This window comes from Oryctolagus cuniculus, chromosome 19 (assembly GCF_964237555.1).
Source record: "Oryctolagus cuniculus chromosome 19, mOryCun1.1, whole genome shotgun sequence".
NCBI classification, from domain to species: Eukaryota; Metazoa; Chordata; class Mammalia; order Lagomorpha; family Leporidae; genus Oryctolagus; species Oryctolagus cuniculus.
This window is the reverse complement of record NC_091450.1, coordinates 11,224,686-11,242,152: the sequence shown is the minus strand read 5'-3', so window position 1 is coordinate 11,242,152 and position 17,467 is coordinate 11,224,686. Positions and strand designations below refer to the sequence as shown.

Below are 17,467 nucleotides of genomic sequence, written 5' to 3'. Positions count from 1 at the left end.
GGCCTCAGCCCTGGCTTTCAGGAGGCCTTGGTTCCACTCTTGCCTTTTCTTTACCATGCTACCAGGTTTTCTGGGAGGTGTATGGGAAGAATGCCTCACGTCTCACGCACACTCTGAACAGCAGTACACACGAATACAAGATCCAAGGACGGTTGTCTCTGACAACCTACACTATCGACCTAGCGGCTGTCACCGCTGTGGGGGCCAGCCTGGCCACCTCGTCCACCGTTTCCTCTGGAGTGCCCCAGGTCAGTACATGTGTAGATTTTCTGCTTCCTCTTAGAGATTTCTGCCACTTGAGGGGGCCTGTTTGTGCAGAAGCCACTGAGGGCCTTGAAAGGGATGGGTGAGGGTGACCACGGACTCAAGGTCGTCTTGGCATCCAGGGCCTTTGACGTGGCTTTTTTTGTCTCCCTTCTGCAAGCATGCGGGGCAGTTGGAGTGTACAGGAGGGGGAGGAGACTCATGTCGCAGAGTGTCAGCCTCCTCTCAGGAGCCAGCACTCAGGGTCCCACCCTCAACGAACAGAGAAAAAGCCTTGTTTGTGAGAGCAAGTGGGAAATGGGGAGAATTTCTATTACAAATCTGAAGAAGATAAAATGGTACCCCCTTAACAGAATGATAGCAAGTTAAAAAACCAGAGAGCTGAGAAATAGAAGGAAGAGAGTCAGTTGTCCTCTTGTTTAAATACTTTCTACTTCAGATTCATTAAACTGGCTGAGGAAAGGACCCTTGAGATCTGAGAGGCCCTGGTGGAGCCAACACAGAATTGATCACCGGCATGCTTTTACTGTTCCTGTGCAAGGCCTGGCTTAAGTACCTGAGCAATGGTGAGCCAGGGACTCCTCAGAAGTAGCACATCCAGCAGGCTGCACTAGCATTGCAATTTTTCCTGTCTTCACTTTACCCTGTTATCTTTCTCCAGAGCCTTTTTCATCACACAGTGCTACAAAAGCTCTCATCCAAACCTACAGTGTCACACTTGCAGGTGGGGCAGGCTCTTTGTGGAGTGGAGCAGTCTTCCCCAGTGTTCCCTCTCTGAGAGCCAGGCGATCCAGGTGATGGGAGCATTGTCCTCACCCCACCTCCACCCGATTTCATTGCAGGAGAAACTGAGTGCAGGCAGAATGGGAAGACTTTCACACTGTCACCTGAATTTGGTTGTCTCTGAAACCAGACCCAGGAAGCCTAAGGCTTAGGACCTCACACCACCTGTGCCTATGCTGGGAGCAGTGCGCTGCTCCCAGCACACTCCCTCCCTGTTCTCCAGTGCATCCTGGGAGCTCCAAAAGGGAGTGCAGCCCTTCAGTTTTCAGTGGTGTCTCAGGGGCTAGGAAGAAATACGCTTAGTCATCCAACCAGTACCTTGCGACATGTGGCCTCTTAGTGGAAAACTGCTGAAGTAGAGCTAAGCAGCCTGGGCCGGGAAGTACTGATAACGCCACCCTGTGTCTTAAGACTTCATGACCGTTCCCCTACCTGCACAAGCATTGCAGCTGCAAGATAACATTGTGACCTTCCTCTGCTTGCACAAGCATTGCAGGTGCAAGGTAAACTCCCCTCCTTCCCCTGTGCCACATCCTGCCCTCCTAGATTCCCCCTTCTCCCCCCGCCTGACATCCTGCCTTTATGACATACAAGTGTGTGCTTGAAAACTAAAAATCGCAGCTTGATCAGGACTTGTCTTGCTGCCATCTTGGTGTCTCCTGTCCCTTTCATTTCTCCTTCTAGGTGCTTGGCCCCAGTTGCTGTCCCGCGGGACGGGACAACTGGCCCCCAACATGTGGCTTGAGTGCGGCCCTTGGGGTTCGAGTGCCTGTAAGATTGGAGGAACGCCACCTTCCAGGAGGAAAACTTGGATCCAAGTGATTGTGTGACTAGCTCGGAACTGCACACCCGAGATCATTAGCATCGGTCAACGCTGCGGAGTGAAGACAGCGCAAGGTAAGTGACGGCCATCGGACAGGCATCATCGTCATGGGAAAAGTTCGTTTCAAGTCTCAGGAAGGCCCTCAAGACACAAGGAGTTTGGGTTAAAAATAAGGATCTAAAGGCATTTTTTGACTATGTGGAAAAATTGTGTCCCTGGTTCCCCAAGGAAGGAACAATTGACGAGGTCAAGTGGGAAAGAGTTGGAAGTTGTTTAAAAGATTTTCATGAGACCTTTGGCCCTGCAAAGGTGCCTATTATGATTTTTTCATATTGGAACCTAATTAATGACATTCTAAAAACCTGTCACCTAGATAAGACTATTGATGCCCTAGTAAGGGATGGTGAGGAGACATTACAGCAATCCTCCCGACCTGCATCTAAATGCCCATCTGTCGTTCTGCATATACCCTCCACGGATGATGACCCCAGCAATAAAATTAAAGAGCCCATTTTAGCCCCTACCAACGAAGCGAGCCAACTATATCCTGCCATCCGAGACAAATTAGATTCAGATGAGGAAGCTGCCCCAGGGAAAGAGGTCGTGCACTATCCTAATTCCAATTGGCCCCCAAGTGTTAAAAATCTCCCGCCGTACAACACTCACCCGCACCTTCCCATTTGTGCCCCCGCTCTCTATGAGTTTAACCCTCCTGTGCCTGATTTGTCGGCCTTGCAACAGTCACTACAACACAGACGAGAGCACATCCAACTCCTTAAGGAAATAAAATCCCTAGAGGAGGAGCTCTGCCACCTTGCTTTAGAGCAGCCCCTTACAAAACCTAAACAAGGTAAAGTCAGCTCTAAAACCCAACCCCCTCTAGCTTTCCCTGTAACCAGGAGGCAAGCCAGAGGTCACTTTGAGTCTGCCCTTGATGGGGAAAATGAGGCTGCGGAGAATTTACCCTCCCCCCCGCCACACTCCAGGGAAGATAGTGAGGAACCTGGGTCGGAGGAGGAAGATCAGATCCCCAATCTAGGACCTGGTAATGGACAGCCACCACCCTATAAAAAACTTAGTCTCAGATTTATTGAAAAGCTTAAAACTGCTTGCACCCAGTATGGTCCCACCGCCCCGTATACTAAGGCCTTATTGGAAAGCCAGAGTGCCCGGTGGCTTACACCTAATGATTGGGACTTCCTCACCCGAGCTGCTCTCAGCGGAGGTGACTGTGTCCTGTGGAGAGCTGATTATGTTCAAATTTGTAAAGAAATAGCCCAACAAAATTTTGCTAAAACTTCATCTAATAATTGGACCCTCAGAAAACTTTTGGGAGATGCCCCGTATAATTCCAACAATTCGCAGGCCCAGTTCCCCGATGGACTTCTGGTGCAAATTAAGACTGCCAGACTAGGGGCTTGGAGAAAGCTTCCTCAAAGGGGAGCAGTCACCACCTCCTTGGCTAAGATTCAGCAGGGGCACGACGAGCCTTATAGTGATTTTGTCTCGCGCCTTAATGTTGCAGCTGAGAGACTAGTTGGCCCAGGAGAAAATGGAAGTGCATTTGTTACGCACCTTGCCATTGAAAATGCCAACCCAGCTTGTAAAGATATTCTTCGGCCTCATAAACATAAGGGTGATCTTTGAGAATATGTGAGGCTCTGCGCTGGTGTGGGATCGGCCCATGCCATGGGCTTAGCAATTGGGGCCGCACTCTGACCCAAAATCCCTCCAAGGGGACCTCCACTTGCTACGCCTGTAAACAGCCCGGACATTTTGCCCGCCAGTGTCCAACCGCCTTATCAAACAGGCCCATGACCCAAGGCGCGGCTCCATCTCCCCCAGGCAGACTGCTCCCCTCCACCCCATGCCCCCATGTCATAGGAGTTATCACTGGGCAAACGAATGCAGGTCAAAGACTAATTCTTCAGGCCAACCCCTCCCTCCTCCCATGCAGGGAAACTCCGGAGGGGCCAGCCCCTGGCCCTAGTTTCTCAAAGGACAAACCCTGGGGCAGTACGGTTTGTCCCTTCCCAGCCTCAGGCTCAGCAAATACCTCTGCAATCGCTTCCCTCCAAGGAGCAACCCCAGGTAGCACAGCACTGCCCCCTCCGATACAATATTAGATTCCACCCAGGGCCCACAAATTATCCCTACAGGGGTGCAGGGCTCCTTGCCTTCGGGTACCTGTGCTTTTACTCTCGGCTGAACATTAGCCACCCTTAAAGGCATTCAAGTTTTTCCCAGTATTATTGATGGTGACTTTACCGGGGAGATAAAAATCCTAGCAGCCACTATTAATGGAGTAGCTGCCGTTCCACAGGGCAGCCGTCTAGCACAACTGGTTCTTCTGCCTTTAATTACTGGAAATACATCCTCAATTTCTTCCAGGCCCTGAGGCATTACCCCTTTGGGCTCCTCGGAGGCTTATTGGGTCCAGTCAATTACAAAAAATAGGCCTGTGTTAACCTTTACTAGTGAAGGAAAGGATTTCAAGGGCATTTTGGATCCAGGGGCAGATGCCACAGTCATATCTCAAGATCATTGGCCCGCCCATTGGCCACTGACCGCGTCTCTCACCGATTTGCGAGGTATAGGCCAGTCCAATAACCCCCAAGTCAGCTCAAGGGTATTGTGCTGGAAAGATAAGGAAGGCAGTCAGGCCACTGTGACTCTTTTTGTATCACCAGGCCTCCCTGTTAATCTGTGGGGACGTGACATTCTCCCAAATGGAAGTTATCCTGTGCAGCCCTGATGCTGTGGTCACACAACAAATGCTGCGCATGGATTATGTGCCTGGCACAGGACTTGGGAAAATGAGACAGGGCATAACTCAACCTATTACAGCCCCCTCTAAAACAGGTAGACATGGGCCCGGATATTTGGATTTTTAGTACCCCATGCAGATAAAATCACATGGAATACTCAAACTCCTGTTTGGGTGGATCCGTGGCTGCTTACTCAAGAAAAGCTAAATGCCGCTACAGCACTTGTACAGGAGCAGCTCGCCCGTGGCTGGACACCTAGAGCCTTCCAATTCTCCCTGGAATACGCCCATTTTTGTCATAAAGAAAGAATCTGGTAAATGGCGCCTTTTACAGGATTTGCGTTTCGTTAATAATGTCATGGCACCCTTGGGAGCCCTCCAACCTGGCATCCCAACCCCCGTGGCCATCCCAAATGGTTATTACAAAATAATTATAGATCTCAAAGAGTGCTTTTTCACTATTCCTCTACACCCTGATGATCACCCTTATTTTGCCTTTAGCCTCCCCAGTATTAATTTCCAGGGACCAATGCAAAGATTTCATTGGAAAGTCTTGCCCCAGGGGATGGCCAATAGCCCCATCCTTTGTCAAAAGTTTGTAGCACAGGCAGCAGACCGGTTCCTTTCGCTGGCCTCATATTTATATTCTACATTATATGGATGACATTTTACTGGTGGCTCAGAACAAGTCAGACCTACAAGATTGCTTTATAGCACTTTCTAAAGCCTTTCTTGCCCTTGGTTTATAAATTGCTCCTGATAAGGTCCAGTTACAAGACCCCTTTACCTATTTGGGTTTAAAATTACAACAGGATTTGGTTTTTGTGCCCCGCATCCAGTTCCGCTTGGATTGCCTCCATACCCTTAATGATTTCCAAAAACTTCTAGGAGATATTCAATGGCTCAGGCCCTATTTAAAAATATTTAATAATGTCCTTTTGCCCCTCAATGACAGTCTGCGAGGAGACCCAGACCCCCCCCCCCTCCGCGAGCTCACCCCTGCTGCGGGAGACGCATTAAACCAAGTAGCGCAAGCCATCAGCCAACAGTTTGTTTCACAGATTTCTTATACTCTCCCTCTGCTTTTTGTAGTTTTAGCCACACCACATACGCCCACTGGAGTTTTTTGGCAAAAATCCCTCATGCCCAATAAAAAGGGTCAACCTCTTTTCTGGGTTCATCTCCCCATTTCCTCATCTAAGGTAATTACAGTATATTTGTCTCGGGTTGCTTCAATAATCATCAAGGCTTGCTTCCTTTCCCGCCAATATTTCGGGAAAGACCCCAATGTTATAGTAGTGCCATATACCCAAGAGGAGACTCAGTTCCTTCTTCAAACTTCTGATGACTGGGGAATAGCCATGTCAGGATTTATGGGAGTCATTGACAATCACCTCCCTGATGACCCCGTGTTACAGTTTGCCCAATCCTGTTCCGTTATTTTCCCAAGAAATACAAAAACTAACCCCATTCCAAAGGCTGTTATGGTGTTTATAGATGGGTCCTCCAATGGAATGGCTGCCTTCGTTGCAGATAACCGTTCCCATGTTTTTAAAAACATCTTATCAGTCGGCCCAGTTGGTCAAGCTGTATGCCATACTTTAAGTCTTTACACAGTTTTCCAGTCAGGCTGTACATATTTATACTGATAGTGCATATGTAGCTCACTCCATTCCATTCCTTGAGACTTCTTTTCTTAAAACAACTTCCAATGCTATGCCCTTGTTTATACGAATTCAAAAGCTAATACGAGAAAGACTACAGCCCTTCTATATGGGACATATTCGGGCGCACACAAGCCTACCAGGATCGCTCTCAGAAGGTAAGGCCCAGACAGATGCTGCTGCAAGGCTTACCTTCCCCACAACTTGGGATCAGTGCAGGAAGCTGAAAACTTGCATAGGTTGCACCACTTAAATCATATCATCTGCAAAGAGGTATAGTTTGACTTCTTCCTTCCCTATTTGTATCCCTATAATTTCTTTTTCTTGCGTAATGGCTCTGGCTAAAAGCTCCAGTAATATATTGAGTAGCAATGGTGAGAGTGGGCATCCCTGTCTAGTACCAGATCTCAGTGGAAATGCTTCCAGCTTTTCCCCATTCAATAGGATGCTGGCCATGGGTTTTTCATAAATTGCTTTGATTGTATTGAGGAATGTTCCTTCAATACCCAATTTGCTTAGAGTTCAGTGGGAACTTTGCTTGATGTTTTCCATTTTGGTCTGCACAGTGTTTATAGCTAAGCTTGGATGTTCAGTAGGTGAGGAGCATTAATGCACTTCCAACATACTCAACTTTCAGCCTGTAGGGGTTTATCAGGGCTTAACTCCATTGAAAGTTGAGGAGCATCTGCAGCCTTAGTAGGCTGTGGGGCCCAGGGGGCTGTCACTGCTGGTCTGACCTTGCCCTTCATAATTGGGTCAAGCCCTGGGTGAGTGGAAGAGCCTGGCAGTAGGTGCAGCTGGCGAAATGGGTTCAGGGCTGGTGGTTTACAGGGGAGAAGTGCCCTGCAGGTGAGTCATTTGCATCTGCAGGGAATGGCTGGCCCTGGGAGGGGCTGCTCCAGGATGAGCCAGGCCCCAGCTATGAAAGCATGAAGCATAGAGAGTGGAAGGCATGGTGGAAAGACATGAGGGAATGCTGGGGGCTGCATGGGATGGCAGTTGGGGGCCACAAGGAGAGTAAAGGGGAAGCTGGAGCTAGCGGGGATGGCACTGGGACTCTCCAGGAGCCAGTCCATGTTGGTCTAGGACGTGTTTGGGACCTGCAGCACCTGATCACAGAGCACAGCACCATGAGCCAGTGTCCTTCCTGGTTTCCTGAGCACCCTTGGGTACAGGGTGGGGGTGGGGGTGAGGGGGCCTCTGTTGTCCTTGCTTTGTGGACAGAGGAGGCTGAGGCAGTGGACACAGCAGCTCCAACTCCCAGTGTGATTGGCTGAGAGCCCTTGCTACCCACTTCACGAGTGATGTGTGGGAGGAATTTAGAAAAGCAAGCACAATGTCTCTGAGGGCCCCAGGGAGACGTCTTTGAGGGGGGTATAGCTAGTGGAGACATGGGAGCTCCATCCCTGGTGTCACGACTGAGGCAGAGGAAGCCATGGGATTGTCTGATGACAATCTGGAATGGCCAGAGCTGTGCTGATCTGAAGGCAGGAGCCAGTCTCTTCTTCCAGGTCTCCCACATGGGAGCAGTGGCCCAAGGACTTGCACCACCTTTTACTGCTTCCTCAGGCCATAGCAGAGAGCTGTATTGGAAGTAGAGCAGCCGGGACTCGAACTGGCACCCATATGGGATGGCAGTACTGCAGGCGGTGGTTTTACCAACTATGCACAGCAGTGCAGTAAGCTTTTTTAAAGAAAGCTCAACATTTCATGGATTAATTTTGTGAAGATGAAATGTTACTGACAGAAGTCCATGTGGTTGGGAGCCCCTTATTTTTGTCCTCACTACCCCCCTCACTACTCTTACACTGAGGGAGAACAGGAGCGAACTTCTGTTGTAATCGTTCTATGTATACCCCAATCAAGGACTCTTCTCCAAAACCAAAAGAAAACAAATAAGATATGAAAAGCAAAAGAAGGAGGTTTCCAGGCCAGACCTTCTGAGCAGTTAACAGAAGCAAACAACTCTTCTCTAGAGAGAGAGTTCATAGACAAACGGTCCCAGTTAGAAATCAATTGTTAAATACGTGAAGAAAAACTTTTTAAAAAGGGAAACAAGGAAAGAGGAGGGCCCTGATTCCTTAAAAACACTTCTAAAACTACAGTGTGATGGAGGATATGTAATCAATATGGTGAACACATTATGAAAGACAAATTATTCAAAGAAAATATTAAAACATTAAGTAAATATTAAAATAACACTATAAACCCTAGTGTTGTTTAGAAATAACCAAATAGGACACACTAATTGAAAATAATACAATGTGAATGAGGTACAGATCAATTTAGACACTGCCAAAGAAAGAATTGGCAAACTGGATGTTAGATTTAAATAAATAATGCAAAACAGCACAAAGGCATACAGATTGCAACAGTAACATAGAGATAAAAGACATAAAGTGAGAAGATATAGCCTTATCTAATAGGGCTCAAAAGGGAGAGAGGAGATGGAAAGAGATAATGGCTGAGAAATTGCAAGTGGACACAAGTTGAAGGAGCATGAATCCTTAAAAGAAGAAGTAAAAATAAGCACACATTGAAATGAATTGTGCTGTAATTCAGATTACCCAGGAAGCTAAGACAATTTGACTGAGATGACCACTTAAGAACAAGAAAGACTGAAGACAGTGGAATAATTTTCTGGAAGAGGCTGAAGGAAAATAACTGTCAATCTTAAATTTTAGACCCAGCTAAACTACTTTTCAAGGATTTAACTCAGAAAGTAACAAACTGAGTGTTATGCAAATAAAGTCTTAATAAAAAAAAAATGATGTTCCCCCCACCAATGATCTGGAAGCCAAAGGATGACTGACTTGAGCAAATTGCTTTTAAGATGCAGAATGAAAGAACTGTAATATTTTTGACAGCCACCCTTGATAGTGGAGGTTTCTTTTGAACTGAAGCAATTCATATAGATTTAAAATCTACTAAAGTATATTTTAGTCTATGCTTGTTGGAGCCTTAATCATTGGAAGGAAGTATCTAAAAATGCTGGTAGTGGAGCAATTATGGTGATAGATTTGTGACTTCTAAGCTTCTACTTTTCTCACCTTGTTAAACATTTTGTTAAAAAACACAATATAACATGAATAATTGTTTGCTTAATTTAGAGGTAAAAATATCCATAAAACAAAGGAATTGATGTTAGTGTCAGAAGATTTATGGTATTCAATCCTTATGCTTTGTTGTTACTATTATGTAATTTGTTTTCTTTTTTAAATGAATGTGAATTTATTTTCCTGGCTAAGCATTCAAGAAGCAAAAGTATTGATGCTTTAGAAAAAGTAATTTGTTGCCGGCGCTGTGGCTCACTAGGCTAATCCTCCGCCTTGCGCCGGCACACCGGGTTCTAGTCCCAGTAGAGGCGCCGGATTCTGTCCCGGTTGCCCTCTTCCAGGCCAGCTCTCTGCTGTGGCCAGGTAGTGCAGTGGAGGATGGCCCAGGTGCTTGGGCCCTGCACCCCATGGGAGACCAGGATAAGTACCTGGCTCCTGCCATCGGATCAGCGCGGTGCGCCTGCCGTACTGCGCCGGCTGCGGCAGCCATTGGAGAGTGAACCAACGGCAAAAGGAAGACCTTTCTCTCTGTCTCTCTCTCTCACTGTCCACTCTGCCTGTCAAAAAAAAAAAAAAAAAGAAAAAAGAAAAAAGAAAAAAGAAAAAGTAATTTGTTACTGATATTGATGAGACCAATTAACTGTTTCCACCAGAATGCACTTTTTGTGAAAATGTTAATTGGTGTAGTTTATTTAGAATACTCTAAAGAACCAATCAGTTAAATTTACATGATAGATCCTTTCAGGAGCAATATTTCATAGATAAAGGCACTACTGCAAAGCATACATAGGAAAGGAAATGTATGGCAACTGTTTGTAGAGCAAAAGTAAACAAAACCCAAGACACACTAACTAAATGTTCAAAAAGTCTTGTCTTCCAAGAACAAAGAAATAATGTACTAGTTTAGCACAATACATAAGTTCCACAGTACAGAAGCAAAACAGAATCTAAAAAGCAAGCAACAGTATTAGGAAGTTACTGGAACTGCCAATGGTCAGAGGTGAGAGGGTTTCAGTTTTATATCAGGTAGGGCATTGAAACTCAGCACCTCGTGGAAAGCTGGGATCTGGAAAGGGTGTAAACAAAGTACAAGACCTACTGAATCACTAAACTCACTGATCCAAGAACATGACAAAGAAGGTTTTTTTAAAGCTTTATTTTTATTTTAAAGGCAGAGCTACGGGGGTGGGGGAAATTGGTCTTCCACTCACTGCTTCACTCTCCAAATAGCCACAACAGCCACAGCTGAACTGATCGAAAGAGTCAGGAGCTTTTTCCCGCCAGAATCCAGGCTGGGAGCTGGCTCTCCCGCGAAAAGGAACTCCCCACTTGGAAGCTGCCATCAGGGAAACCATGAAGGACAGGGGTCTGGGCTGGGGGAGGGGTCGCCCCTGTGCTCACCTGCACCCCCACCCTAGGGAACTGCCTGCTGACCTCTGACCTCACCATGCAGCATGGGAGACCATGGCCTTGCCCACAGCAGTTACAAGGTGGGGGCTGCCCTCCAGCAGGGCGGGTGCCAAGAGGGTGGCCTGAGGCGCCTGACTCCCCCCCCCCCCAGAGGGTCTGCCCCAGGAGGATATCACCTGACGCGGGAGCACCTGTGGATCCCATTGCGCTGGGCGGAGATTGAGCTCCTCAGGGAGCTGCACTGCACCTCCATGGTGGTGGACCAGAGCCGCGAGAGCAACATCTGGTGAGGGCCCCGCGGTTGTGCAGGAGGGGAAACAGGCTCCCGACCCGCAACGGGACAGCTCTGGGCTCTGACCTCCCTGCACCACCCCTGTGCCGCCCGCCACCTCTTGGACGAGGTCCTGGCCTTCGTGGTCTGCAGCAGCTCCTCAAGCAGAGAGTCAAGCTGCCCTACACCGACTACTGCGGGGACCCCAGACCTGCTGGGGGCTGGGCTCCCCCACCACCTCTGCCGGCACCTGCGACATGGAGGGAGGAAAACAGGCAGGGAGGGGCACTGCTGCGACTTGATGCAGTTTGTCCCCAACAGACTTCTACTGCTTCCATCTCTAATCCAGACAGGGCTCCTCACACCTGCCAGCCTCCCCCCAACCCACCGTCCCCCCAGCCTTCTGCCCTGCACACTTTCACCCCACCCCCCAGCCCCGTATGACATCTTGCAGTGTGGCTGGCTACTGCCTGCCCAGCGCCCCCCGGCCTCTGACCTCCAGCTGCAGCTCACCTACCTGCCGACCCAGCGGCTTCCCCTGGCTGCCCCCGCCGCCGACTCCTCCCGAGATGGCCCCTTCCCCTGGCCCATGTCGCACAGCTCACCGCACCCCAGGACCCTCTCGTTCTCGTTCCCGCTTCCGGATGGCTTCCCCGAGGCTGATCCAAAGGCGGCCTGAGCCTCCAGTGGTTGTCAAGACGACCCGGTGTGGGGGCTGTGCCCCCTAGCACCCCGCATCCAGGTCCCAGCCCCTCTTGTCAGCCCTTCCAATCCCGTCTACAAGGCACTAGCCACGCCTAGCGTGCTACCCTGTCATCAGTGTCCGCAGCCCCTTAGTGAGCGGGGAGTACTATGTGTGCCTGTAGGAAGGTGGTTTTCACCTGGAAACCCACTTCCCCAATGACTGGAACCTCTCCCAGCCCAGTCCTGGGCATTAGGCAGCTTCCTGCTGAGCGGCTGGGATCCCAAGGGGTGGGGCACGGGGAGACCTTGTGGAAGTTCTGGGGGAGTGAGGACGAAGAGGAGAGCAGCTCTCTGGCAAAGACAGCAGCACCTGTGGAGGGGTGGCCACCAGGGCCCCTGCCATGCCCCAGTGCAGCCATAAGGGGGCCTGCTCCTGCCTGCCACTGGAGCCAGATGAAGTTGTGGCTGGTTGGCGGGGGCACGCTGCCATTGGCTGTCCCCACCCCCAACTGAAGACGACACCTCCCTGGGGGCAGAATGAGAGAAGGGCTCCCTGGCCTACCTCCCCTGGTCCCCACCTCCTCAGTCCCCCAGTCCCCCATTACCCCGGGCGGGGACCACCTCCCGCTCCTCAGCCCCCCCCCCTTCACCTCAGGCACCCGAGGACCTGGCCATTTCCCTCCCACGGCCATGGCCAGTTTTGGCTCAGGCCTGTCCTCTCAGGTCCCCAACCCAGGGGACAGCGGCTACGACACCGAGACACTTTACTTTTCCCCCTTGAGGGAGTCTTCCCAGGTGTGGGGTGGCCGAGGAGGAAGGGGTCCCTCTGCCATGGACTCTCCCAAGCCACCCCACCCAGGAGCACCCTGGCTGCCTCAGATGCGGGTCCCTTTCCCCTCCCAGGGTCCTGGGAGAAGCTGATCTCCTAGGGTACAAGGGGTGGACACTCTGGAAGGCAGGAGGAGGCCCTGGCAGCAGGAAGAGAACCCTAAGCCTGAGGATCCATGTAATGGGGCCACAGTGCTGGAGAGCAGGGGCCAGCCCTTGATGAGGGGAAGGAGGCGGTGTAGAATGGGGTCCCAAGGGGGAGAAAGCACTGGAGAATGGTGAGGTGACACCCCCAAGAAGGGAGGAGAAGGAGAGTAGGGGCCCAGGAGTACGAAGCCACGGGGCCATGGGGAGCCCCAGGACCCTGGGAGAAGACGCAGGAGAATGGGTGCGAGATTCGGAGCACTCACTGGAGAGACCCTCTCACAGCAGGTATGGTGGCTTCACCCCAGAGTGGTGTGGAGATGGGCACTGGCCCCCTCGGCCCAGTCGCCAGGAGTGGGACAATGAAGCCGGGACCTAGAGGAGAGTCAACGAGACTGGGGCAATGGGGCACCAAGAGCTCCTGGGGCTGGGAGGCTGGACCTCGTGGGGGGGGAGGGTGAGCACCAGTGGGCACGTGGATGGTGTGGATACAAAGGTCAGATGGGTAGAGAGCACGAGGTCACCACAGCTGCCACTGTCCCCAGAAACACAGCCGAGGAGGCCAGAGCCAGGTGGGAAGTGCTGTCAGAGGGAGAGTCTGGGTCCCAGACAGCAAGGCCTGTGGCAACAGTGCACCCAAGGGAGACGGGAGCCCCCCCCCCAAGCCGAGAGGAAGTGACCCCAGATGCCGCTGCTATTCTTGGACTTGGGGCCCCCACAGGGGAACAGTGAGCAGAACAAAGGTGAGGAGGCCTGGGGGAGCTCAGGTGGAGGCCCTGGTGGGGTAGGGCGAGCACAGCCTGGAGGCCGGGCAGGCTGGGCATGGCGGACCCCAAAGCCACGACCACCTTGGCTCAGTCCCACCCTAGCTCTGCCGCCTGGGCCCCATGTCCTTCCTGTGCCTCAGTTTCTCCATCTGCCAGAACAGATGGAAAGGACAGCACCTCCCTCCCAGCACTGTAGTTAAAGAGTGAGATAACCTAGAGCATGCAAAGCCCACCTGCTTCAGCCACTGCCACTCCCACACACCAGGGTCTGCAGCTCAGCTGCCCACAGGGGCCAAACAGCAGCATAGCCTTACAAGTGATGCTTAAGTATGTGCTATACATGGAAACACAAATGCATTCTTTATCAAGCTGGCATTGGAATCTCAACCAACACCTTCCTCTTCCTCTCTCACATCTCCACAATCCTGCTGGATCACCGGCCTAAGCCCACTACCTGACCAGTTGTCATCTGGCCTTAGTCCCTTAGTCCACATTGCTTTGCTCATTAATATGCTGTTTTTGCACTCTCCCGACCTGTTTGAGTCATTGAATGTATGGACTGACTTCAAGTATAAGACTTTGTTCAATGTAAACAGAGTGATGAAGGGCCTCTCCGAATGCACCACCTGCCTCCTGAGCATCATCCAGGCCATCACCATCAGTCCTAGCACTTCCTGGTTGGCACAGTTTAAGTATAAATAAATACATTTCATATTCTATTTATTCTTTCTCATATGTCTGGTATGTTTGTGTTTCAACACTAGCACACTCTTCTACACAGTGGCATCTTCCAATGTGACCCAGACCAATCTGATGACTATCACTAAATACTGGTCATGTACTCGGTGGACTTTATCATCTCATCCACCTCCCTCATAATGTGGACATGTGATTCAGTCATCGTGGGTGTCCAGAGTGTTGTGGTCCATGTCTATGCCACTATGAGTACAGAACAGCTTGTCAGTTCCGATAAGAGAATATTCATTGTCTGCTCTGTATCACAATTCCTATGTTGAATCATTCTCTCCTGTTTTAATTCTATCAGTTAGTATTAGCAGACACTAGTCTTGTTTATGTGATCCTTTTGACTCTTAATCCTATCATTATGATCAATTGTGAACTGAAACTGATCACTTTGGCTAGTTAGATGGCATTGGTACATGCCAGCTGATGGGATTGAATTGGAATCCCCTGGCACATTTCTAACTCTACCATTTGGGCCAAGTCATATTGAGAGTGTCCCAAATTGTACATCTCCTCCCTCTCTTACTACCTCTCTTACATTTTACAGGGATTACTTTTCAGTTAAATTTAAACAACTAATAATAATTGTGTGTTAATTAAAGAGTTCAACCAATAGTATTAAGTAGAACAAAAAAATACTAAAAGGGATAAAGTATTAAGTTGTTCATCAACAGTCAGGACAAGGGCTGATCAAGTCACTGTTTCTCATAATGTCTGTTTCACTTCAACACTTTTCCTTTTTGGTGCTCGGTTAGTTGTCACTGATCAGGGAGAATATATATTTGTCCCTTTAGGGCTGGCTTATTTCACTCAGCATGATGTTTTCCAGAATCCTCCATTCTGTTGCAAATGACCGAATTTCATTGTTTTTGACTGCTGTATGGCATTCTATAGAGTGTTGATGGGCAGTTACGTTGATTCTAGGTCTTAGCTATTGTGAATTGAGCTGCAATAAACATTGAGGTGCAGATAGCTCTTTTATTTGCCAATTTAATTTTCTTTGGGTAAATTCCAAGGAGTGGGATGGCTGAGTTGTATGGTAGAGTTATATTCAGGTTTCTGAGGAATCTCCAGACTGAGTTCCATAGTGGCTTGACCAGTTTGCATTCCCACCAACAGTGGGTTAGTGTCCCTTTTTCCCCACATCCTCTCCAGAAAGCAATGATATTTTTTTTTATCTTTTTTTTGAATTATTCAAGGGCTGTGTACATTGTTTAGGTGTATTTATTTTTCTCTGTTCTCCAATTTTAATCTTACTTGGCTATGCAGTTCAACATTTATTACTGTTTGAATGCTTCTATTATTTATCTCTTTTTAATACAATGAAATGCTGATATCAATACTTTGTCCCTTTTTGTTAGATATTTATGAATTGTTTTACTGGGTTAATACATTTCATAATTGTATAATTTCTCTAAATCTAAAGATACAAATAAATGTGTCTTATTCATGCTCATTCTAGTTGTCATATGACCAAATTTATATTTTCTACTGCATTGTCACTCTGTGATATAATTTGAAAGCTCAGTCTTCTACTGTGGTCACATGACTCAGTTATCTTTGGTGTTCAATGTGTTGTGGTCATTGTGTAAGCCACTGTCATTCCATTTGTACTTAACTGATAAGAGGATACTCAATATTTTGCACAATATACCATGCAGAAGCTTTTGATTTTAAAAGACTGACGATAAAAATGTTTGTTTTGTACCTTTGTTGATGATAATGTTTGTCTAGACCTTTGTTACTATTAATATGAATACTTTAGAAATACACATAGAAAATCAAATCTTTTATGATTATTATATTTGAAAATATTTTTATTCTTTTTTTTTTGACAGGCAGAGTGGACAGTGAGAGAGAGAGAGACAGAGAGAAAGGTCTTCTTTGCCGTTGGTTCACCCTCCAGTGGCCACCACGGCTGGTGCGCTGCAGCTGGCACACTGTGCTGATCTAATGGCAGGAGCCAGGTACTTATCCTGGTCTCCCATGGGGTGCAGGGCCCAAGCACTTGGGCCATCCTCCACTGCACTCCCAGGCCACAGCAGAAAGCTGGACTGGAAGAGGGGCAACCGGGACAGAATCTGGCGCCCCGAGCGGGACTAGAACCTGGTGTGCTGGCGCCGCAAGGCGGAGGATTAGCCTAGTGATCTGCAGCGCCAGCTTATTTTTATTCTTTTTAAAATAGGTAACTATTCAAGTGTAGCTTACATACTAATTTCTGTCAGCAATGTAAATATATTATTTCTCTCATTTGTGAAATGAAATCTAGTCATTTTAAACAAAGTGGATGAAACTGGAAAACATTATACCTAGTGAAATAAGCCAGTCCCAAAGGCACATATAGTATATATTCTCCCTGATCTGTGACAAATAACAGAGCACCTAAAAGGAAATCTGTAGAAGTGAAGTTGATATTATGAGAAGCAATGACTTGCACAGCCTTTATCTTGACTGACAAATAACAGTTTGTTATTTTATTTTATTTTTATTTTTTCTACTTAATACCATTGTTGGAACTCTTTACTTAGCATAGAATTAATCATAGGTGTATGAAGTCAACTGAAAATAATCCCCAGTAAAAATAAGAGTGGGAATAAGAGAGGAGCTATACAGTTCTGCACATATTCCCAGGGACTTATACCTAAGGGTAAACTAAAAACTTGTCATGGAACACCAAATCCCATTAAGCTGGGTAGTAATAATGCCATCTCACATATTAAAGTGATCATATTAAGTGTGTAATTGATCATATAGGTAGGACTAAGTATCAAAGGATCATATAAATAAGACCAAGTGCCTGGTAATAACAATAGATAGAATGAAAAGGGAGAGAATGATCCAACATGAGAAGCAGGCCATACCACAGCCTCATAGAATGACAAATGAACTATACAGCACTCTGGCCTCAGAATCAGCTCTTAAGATATTCAGATCTGGCTGAAAAGCCCATGAGAGCATTTCAGGCATGGAAAACCTGAGTTTAACTTAATGTTTAAACTCTGTATTGTATATTTGTTTATTACAATTTTCAAATGTTTATTATGTTCTTTTACAAATATGATCAATATTTCTGTTCCTTGTTCTTATTTCTCATGCTCATTATTATTTCAATTCTTTCATTTTCTGATATTTATTTAAATATTTGAAATGTAATTCCATTATGTAATCTGAAACTCAATTCTAGTAGCTTATTTTTTTGTATGCTTCATTAGTTCCAATTTAGTGCATACATTGGCTATGCCTAACCTTTGGATAGTCACTA

The 17,467-nt window shown here is 47.7% G+C and overlaps 1 long non-coding RNA gene and 2 pseudogenes across 6 annotated transcripts in view; all 3 read left to right on the top strand.

Moving 5' to 3' along the window:
- LOC138847146 (uncharacterized) overlaps positions 1–1,897 on the top strand; it is a 37,649-nt gene extending 35,752 nt beyond the window's left edge. For 4 of the 6 annotated variants that reach the window (XR_011384792.1, XR_011384789.1, XR_011384793.1 and 1 more), the window contains one exon: positions 704–1,362. This is a non-coding gene — a long non-coding RNA (uncharacterized lncRNA). Of the gene's footprint in view, positions 1–703; positions 1,363–1,731 lie in introns of those variants that run through there. The other 2 variants (XR_011384790.1, XR_011384791.1) reach the window with 2 other exon arrangements.
- A 2,948-nt stretch (positions 1,898–4,845) lies between these two features.
- On the top strand, positions 4,846–12,651 carry LOC127488596 (serine/threonine-protein kinase LMTK3-like; annotated as a pseudogene).
- Positions 12,652–13,790: 1,139 nt separating this feature from the next.
- On the top strand, positions 13,791–14,443 carry LOC138847092 (putative vomeronasal receptor-like protein 4; annotated as a pseudogene).
- The last annotated feature ends 3,024 nt before the right edge of the window (positions 14,444–17,467 follow it).